Genomic DNA, 8,743 nt, shown 5'->3' on the forward strand with positions numbered 1-8,743 from the left:
TAAATGTTTCTTAACTGCCCAGCATAATCCGCCATTAAGCATTGTCAGTTAGTTAATTTCTGAGCCGTTTTCCGTACTTTTGATTCTTAATCCTGTTTCCTGAAAGGTTAATTTTGCAGGGTTTTTTCTTTAATCCCACAGCCACCCACCGTTTCCTTAAAAAAACAGCTAGCATAAGCTGACGAACTAGTAATTCACGTACCGCCAATTTTACCTGCAGGATCAGTAAGGAACAATTCGGCCTCGTAAATTGAAACATCTCCTCAACTCTTATACTGACGTTCCCCTATCATGATATCGTGGACACTAAAACTGCTGCGTAAGGGCGTCTCAACAAGCGCACTCGGAGTCTTCCGCTTGGTGGATAAATGGAAAGGAATGGCTAAACAATTAACGATGGCGAACTTTGACTTCATAATTAATCTAATTTCGTGCTCTTCAGCTAACGACAAAGTAGGATGTTTTGTTGTTGTCGTGCAGGTTTCTTGTTCTAGAGCCCAAATTCTAGAGAATGACAATTTATAATCCAATTTTACTAGAAAGCAAAGCTTATTACTTGGCTTGCCATGCAGCTTTTTACACTAAATAAGGCTTCTTTAGTCACTTTTATTATTACTTGATGTTAAAAACTCTTTTGGTGAACTATGATCTGTTTCAGTTTGATAGTCATAGCTCGCACTAAATCTTAGCGATGCTAATTTCACTCGCAGTAAATTAAGAACACAGTTGGAAGGGTTCTGAGTGAGCTTGCGACCTGCAACTTCTAATGTACAAGCATATATATCTTTCTTCGTTATTCTGAATAGCCTGTCACCAAGTTGTGAAAACATCCAAGAGCTAGAACGTTATCTTGGGTTTAGATCGAGCTCGCAATTAACGATATTCGAACCAATCCTAATCCACCTCGCTCTTCCCCACTTTTAATCATCCCTGGCGTGTCACTTTTTGCTTTGCTCTGGTCTATTTGTTGTTGTTTTTCTTTTTTCTCAGTTTCCTTGGAAACTATCGTATTGGTAAAGATTGTGCAGAAAATTCCACGCTTTGAAACAATAGACTAAACGAAAGCATTGCTTTGCCCGGGAGCTCACCACATTACCACAGCGAATGTTAATCCGACTTAAACAAATATTGCACAAGAGAGGCTACAAAATACTTGCCAAAAACTCTTATCTGCCCACGCAATTGGTAAACGTTTATCGCATTCCACAGCGATCGAGGGCTAGTTGTGGTCATCCACAAACGTAAACTATCGGTAATCTCGTTTTCCGATGGAAGATACGTTATCTGTGTCTGTCTGTGCAGGAAATAATAGACGCATGGACGTGGACGATAGTCTTCAGATGTGTACAGATAGAACGGGCCATAAGAATACGTGACGAAATTTTCTTGGTGGTTGGATCGGAGAACTTGCCACAGGAAACTCTGTATATTGTTCAGTGGATAGAGAGCACTTTTACTCACCAGCATTTATCTTAATAAAGTACTCAGTTTAATGAATTCGAAGAAGAGCGAATGACAATAAATGAGCAATCTTCGAGCAGTTATGTCAGATTGGCGCAGTTTTGACGGGAAGTCTTAAACTTCTCTCTGTAGACTACAATAGGTACAAGCCCTCTTTTTATTTGGCTTGTTTAGCGTTAGGCGTGAAAAAAAAAAAGGAGAATGCTTCCCGGAAATTTGACTCGCCGAGGCCAACGAGAAATGGTTGCGCGAAAATTGAGGTGGTTTGACCCTACGACTCGAGTCCGACGAGACCTCCAATGTGGGTTGATTTTGTTGTAGGCTCTTGCTTTGCCGTGATGGATTTTTCTTCGGTTCGAAATTTTTGAGTGGATGGTTTACTTTCGGGAGGGCATATCATTGGGGAAGTGAGGGAAGATAACGGAAAGGACGTGAAGAAGCTTTGCGTTTCAAAAATGTTGTGGTTTTCTCTTAAGACTGAAGAAAGTGTTGGTCTGAAAAAATTCAGTCACGTACAAGAATACCGCAAGGTAAAATCCTCAAAACACCAGGATAGGAAGCAAAGTTCGTTAAATGAACATCACGAGTCTATGCATACTGTTACGACTTTTAAAAACTACCGGACAAGGTCTCTAACAGCTCCCTAATTCGGGAAGAATCTTTGGGAGGGGGGTGAATAGGGGTATGCAAATCCGCCAATCCGTGCCTTTTTTTTTTTGCCAAATCCGTTGATCTGCCAATATTTTTTTTCAAATCCGAAACCACAACCACATCCGGAAACCGAGGTGTAAAAGTTCAAAGGTAAACTGGTAAATGTGAATGCCATGCACGAATCCGCTCGATTTACCGCAAAAATCCGCAATCCGTGCGCTTTTTCAGGCCAAATCCGTCGATCCGAAAACCTATTCACGCCCCTCCGTTGGCCTTTCTTTGAGTGCTCTAAAACCTAATAATCGAGACGGAAGAAAGGATGGACTGTGTGCGTCTGAAATTTGGGAGAGGAACTTGTTTTCGTGGGGCCTGAGGTTATTGTACGTAACCCAAATCCCTTACACAAGCGCCCGCACGATTATTTCATAATGTTACTGACAGTCCAAATTATCTTGATTTCGATCAAGAGACGATGATCTATTGTCTCTTGTTTGGATAGTATCCAAATTAACAAGTGATTTGAACAGTTTCGTGTGCGATATCATTAACAGGTAATACGGATACATCCTAGTCCAATTTGGAAAATATTTGATTTCAAAAACTTCATTTGTCTGCCAAATTGGACTTGGCTGGCCTCTTCCAATTTTGACGGTCTTCGGACTTGCCAATTTCCTGGTTTAACAGGCCTAGCCTGTGGATTACAACAGACATGACCTCGAAGTTTCGTGATTAATTAGTGTTCGCGAGGAATTTCCTGTGCAAGTTGTGGCCTTGGAATATTTGCCCAGCCGAAAGATGGCAACATTTTTCCTGCTTCAGTGTCGTTATTCTGCAAAGTTCATCGTTCCTATCAGAGTTAAGGCTAAACCGGCCCAAACTAAATTGATTTTAGCTGAGGGAAAGCTGTTCTGCTTTTCTTTTTGTTAGCGCAGTGTGTGGTCTGGTTGCCAGGGTGCACCTCTTTACATTTTTCTTCCTCCTGGAAGCTGCGCGAGTTGGGGCGGGAGCCCGGGAGAATAGGGGGCGGGAGGGGTATGGGAGGCGGGAGAGGAAAGGGCGGGAAGCGGGAGTTCTAAGAGGGCGGGAAGTGGGAGAGAAATGCGAAACGCTAATTTTTTAAATTCAACAATGCGTTAGAATACTTTCAAAAACAAGAACCCAAAATATATTTGACTTGCATTTAACGTCTTCTCAGTCACTTCTGAGACTTCTGAGCAAACGAGCAAACGTAAATTTGCGCTTGGGCTGAAAAGGACAGAGCCGGTACTCTTCCGTTCTACATGTATACATCAGTCAATTTAGACTCGGAGGCGGCTGGAACAAGCCATGACCTAGCTGAAGCGACAGTCCAAGAACTGTTTACATCAGTCAGTTCTACACGGTCTACATGGGAAACCGTTACACAGACAACACATAACCAGTTATCTGCAGCAGATAACAGTGATATTAGTGACTTAGATGCCGTACCTGAACCCGAAGGTGGAAATGAAAGCGGTCATGACGTGCGTCTTCCACACACTGGAATATGCCATTAGAGGAAGATCCAATGTTTTCTCCGTATTCATTTCGAGCGAAATGGAACAAAATGATGTCTTTGACACTGAATATGTTGTCATGGACGAAAGTTCATTTATCTTCGCAACAGCTGGCGAAGGAGCACTTACATCTTCCAAGAAAAGTGACATCTTTTGTGAAATAGACAAGGGAGACGTAAGACTATTTGACAGCCGCTTGCAACTTGGTGAAGAAACGTTCTGCAAGATCCTTTCAGACTGCCCAGGAGAACGTGATATGGAATCTGATGAAATTGGAGAAAATCACGAAATCCCTCGCGACTCGGAAGAGGAAGGAGACTTAACAGGTCTAACGACCATTTGGAGCAGAAGGAGACCAGTGCGCCCACCTAGGCATATGGAAGACTTTTGTCCCGAACAATAAATACGCATATCTGAAATCCGCCTGGGACGTTTGGCTGCAATTCCGTCAAATCCCACTTCCATGATTTAATTGTCTGATCCCAATAATAGCCGGACTGGTCACTGGAAATACGTATACTTTATCAGAACACGAGACAATTTAAATTTAACTTTTGAGACCGTCGTCACTGAAAACGGATTTCAGAAACAAATCTGAAGAGCCGATGAAAATGGACTGAAATGGTGAAACTCAAACTGAAGAAGATACTTCATTGAATTGAAACATATGGCAGTGGTAATCTTGTTACATTATTAAAAGCAAAGGAAATGATTAAGAATTGCGAAGCTAAATGACTAGGATGTGTTTTGATTCTGCCAATTTACAGGGGCCGGGAGCAGCACTGAAAAGAGCGGGAGGTGGGAGATAAAGGTACGGGAAGCGGGAGAGCAGGGTACGGGAGGCGGGAGGGTCTGACCCCATGCCCCCCCCCCCCCCCCCCCACCCACCGAGTTAGTCTGCCTAATGGAATGAGCAGTCACAAATACCTTTATCATGATTATAAATAGATTGATAACTTCGTACTCATCATTTTACGTTCTTACTTTAGAACAATTTTAACATTTGTGTACAAATTTATTTGTATATCTTATTCATTTATCTATTCAGTTGAGTGTCTACAATCATTTATTTATTTAAGCTAAACACTCTGACACTTAATACTAAATACTCTGCCAAAACCCGTGCTTCGAGAAACACAGAAATAGCACGAATTTGACGTTATGATGGCGCGAACAAAGAGAATTAATATTGCCGTAATTTCCCTTCTTTGTTAAAGAATTGGTTCATGCTTGGCGTGCGTATATCGAGTTATGGATGTACGCGGGAAGTTTGGAGAGCACGAAAGAAGCGTAAGAGTTGCTCGAGGCGACAGCCGAGTGCGACTCTAGCTTCTTGAGTGCTCTCCGAACTTTCCAAGTGCATCCATAACTAAATATACGCACAGCTAAAAGTATGAACCAATTTTTTTATAACATGGCGACAGCATATTGGACGCTAAAACATGTTTTATTTGTGATTAACCGTGAAGGAAAACAAAGGTCATTAGGATCCTAACACGCCACAATCAGTTGAACGAAAACGCTTAACTTGGTTTCTAAAACTGTCAACGAAAAATTCGCTACTTCGATTTAATTATAATGAAAATATAGACAAACAAAGTCAAAATACTCAAGTTTAATATCTTAGCTCGGCAAAAGTCAAATGCTCGAAGAAGGGTTTGGATTGTTAGAATAATCTTCACATTGCCGAAACTTAAACAAAAGGAACTCGCACAAACTCGACGGAAATTTTGCAGCTGAAATGAAACTGCACACGTCATTTTATTGAGCACGGCCGTGCGTACATTAAAGAATTGGTTCACGCTTAGCGTGCGTATATCGAGTTATGGATGCACGCGGGAAGTTTGGAGAGCACGAAAGAAGCGTAAGAGTTGCTCGAGGCGATAGCTGAGAGCAACTCTAGCTTCTTGAGTGCTCTCCAAACTTTCCAAGTGCATCCATAACTCGATATACGCATGCACAGCTTAAACTATGAACCAATTCTTTTAAAACATGGCGACAACATATTGGGCGCTAAAACATGTTTTATTTGTGACTAACTACAAAGTTCTCACAATACACGGTGAAGGAAAACAAAGGTCATTAGGATCCTAAGACGCCACAATCAGTTGAACGAAAACACTTGACTTGGTTTCTAAAATTGTCAACGAAAAATTCGCTTCTTCGAATTAATTATAATGAAAATGTAGGCAAACAAAGTCAAAAATACTCAATGAAAATATAGACAAACAAAGTCAAAATACTCAAGTTCAAGGAAGCATCTTAGCTTGGCAAAAGTCAAATGCTCGAAGAAGGGTTTGGATTGTTAGAATAATCTTCACATTGCTAAAACCTAAACAAAAGGAACTCGCACAAACTCGACGGAAATTTTCAGCTGAAATGAAACTGCACACGTCATTTTATTGAGCACGGCCGTGCGAACATAAAGATTTTGTTCATGATAGCTCAATAGGAATTAGGTAGGACTAGCGCGCGCGCTATGTTATAACATGTAATATCTTCTAAAAGAAATAGAAAGCATTTTTTCCGTTTTTGTATCGTGTTTTAAACACTCGATAGAGTTTGGGAGAACTTGAAAAAGCCGCGGTAACACTCGCGTGGGGCTAGTGTTTGCACAACATTTTTCGTTTCCTCTCGCCATGTTTCTATTTATAACAACTAGGTTATGAACTAGAAATCGTGAGCAAATTCTACAGTTCAATAGCTTTAAGGTTTTCAAGTCACATAGCAGTGAATATCCTTCGTTTAGTCCTACAGGGATTTGAGTAATATAAACAAGAAATATTTCTACCAAAAATAGTAAAATGTTGTCGACGCGTGAAAAGCCGCCATTTTGTGATCGGAACGATGCCCGGTTAGAGTAGAATTCCAATTGAACTCAATAAAGGTAAGAAAAATGTTCCATACCTGTTAAACAGAGTACTTCCAAGTCGATGCAGCGTTTATGCAAAGCTTGGGCATTGATGTTGAAATGAAACTAGAAATTAAGTAACCTATAAGCTGTTCATATTATTCGATGGAAAAGTGACCCAAGGCATAGTTTAGAGGTTTAACATATAACATTCTGAGGAAAAGCAGTTAAGTCTAGTTCAATGAGTTCGTCACCAAAATACAAGAACAAATAAACTCAAATAGATAAACAACTAACTTCAAATAGGCAAATAGTAGATCAGGTGAACCAACCAAACCATAGGCTGAAAATTCAGCCGGCTCTCATCATCGAAACATGGCCGCTGCATTCCAAGGCTTTCAATTTTTGTATGTTTAATTTTTATTTTCAATCTTTTAATTTTTATTCTCGTTCCTCGATTTACATTCTAGTTAAAATTAGACTGGCTGACTGGCTGACTGGCTGACTGACTGACTGACTGACTGACTGACTGACTGACTGACTGACTGACTGACTGACTGACTGACTGGTTAGATAGCTTTACCAAGGCAGCGCTCATCTGAACCTTCTTGGAATGCTCTCCACCATGTTGTAATCTCAACTGATCAAACCCGGCATTAACTTCACTTAAAAAATATAATCGGCTTCCGCGCGTTAACTTGCTTTCCAGAAACTTAAGACAGGTAGCTAATTTAAAGATAAGTGACTTAAGATAATTTTAACGCTGCACTATGATGCAGATTTTCACAAGATGAATTCATGCTGCGTACAAATCCTGTAGCTTATACAATCAGAATAATCCGATGGAATTGATGGTCGAAACACAAATGAAAACATCCGAATAAGAAAGAATGCAGTAAGCCACTTCAGCTGAAATTTAAAAAAAAACGAAAAGCTTTCGGCTATATAATATTAAAATTCAGTAAAATCCCGGTTTTCGAACCTCTAAGGGACACGAAAATCGGTTTGAAAAATCGGATGGTTCGAGAAATCGGGAGTAAAATTACAGTGTTCGACTGAGGAGAGGGAAACGGTTTTTGGTTCGAGTTATCGGGAGGTTCCAAAAAAATGAGGGTTCCAGAAACTAGCACCTCCTTGCGTGCATTTTGTTAACGTAACCGTACCTTTGTTTTTCGTGCCTCGCACGTTAGTTTGCTCTGCCTCTTAGGTACATGCAAGTAGAGTAGTTCAAGCACTCATGAATCGGCACAATTTAGCTATTAAAGTTTTTTGCTGCAATTAGCTCCGTTTTATGCGCAATTTTCTGTGTCTGTATGTTCGTGATCGATCGTCCCGGTACTCGACAAGTTTATTTGTAGAAGGCCGTGACTGCTATAAATATCACTTCGCTATTATTTTTTTTTTGTTGTTGTTGTGTTTGTTGCGACCAGTGGAAACTGGTAATTCTTCCGTAACATAGTAGATGTCAAAAACTTCTTCACAGATACCTGACATTGGAGGCCCTGACAATGTTTTTATATTTTCACGACCGCAAAATGTTTTCATGTTCTCATTTGCGGTGCAGAGTATGCTGAGTGCAGGAAATAGGAGAGCATCAAACGGAAATGAGTGGCACGCTTTCGTGCGAGTGGTAACAGAGATTAAAGCTTGTGGTTAGTTTCTAGCAAGTACACTACAGGAGGGATGTAATTAAAAGTTGTATAACTTCAAAAACAGGGCTCGGAAATTTGCTTGTAGGTCCGCCCACTGTTATGTCTTCGCCGGTCCCCCTGGCTTACGTAACACTTTCAACATGCTAGCAAAGCATTTCTGTCAGAGAAGGTGCTCACAGGGTGAATGCTGGTTGAACCGGTTATTGCATGTTGTTAGTTTCAGTCTGTTGTAAATTACGGGAAGGATCCCACACCAACAACATTCCTTAATTTCGAGGGATAATCCCTAATCCGGTAGCTTTTGTGATGGAATTTTTCCCCTCCGTTTTCTACTGACTGGTGTTCAAGTGATTTCCTGAAACACTAAGTCATACTTGTTAGTTGTTCTACGTGAATTGTTCTCGTTACATTCCAAACCGCAAGGGCAGAAACCATTTCTTGAATTTGAAGTACGTAGGAGAAGTTTGGAGGGGGAGGAATAATAATATTTCACTGCACACAGATAACTCCGCTTGTTCAAGCATTGTCATTTTATTGAACTTTGTTATTACGGTCACATTCTATTATGTTTATAAACTAAAAATTAGAAGACA

Source organism: Orbicella faveolata, unplaced genomic scaffold (genome assembly GCF_042242905.1).
Source record: "Orbicella faveolata isolate gen_17 unplaced genomic scaffold, um_ofav_v1 contig_12, whole genome shotgun sequence".
In the NCBI taxonomy this organism is placed as follows: Eukaryota; Metazoa; Cnidaria; class Anthozoa; order Scleractinia; family Merulinidae; genus Orbicella; species Orbicella faveolata.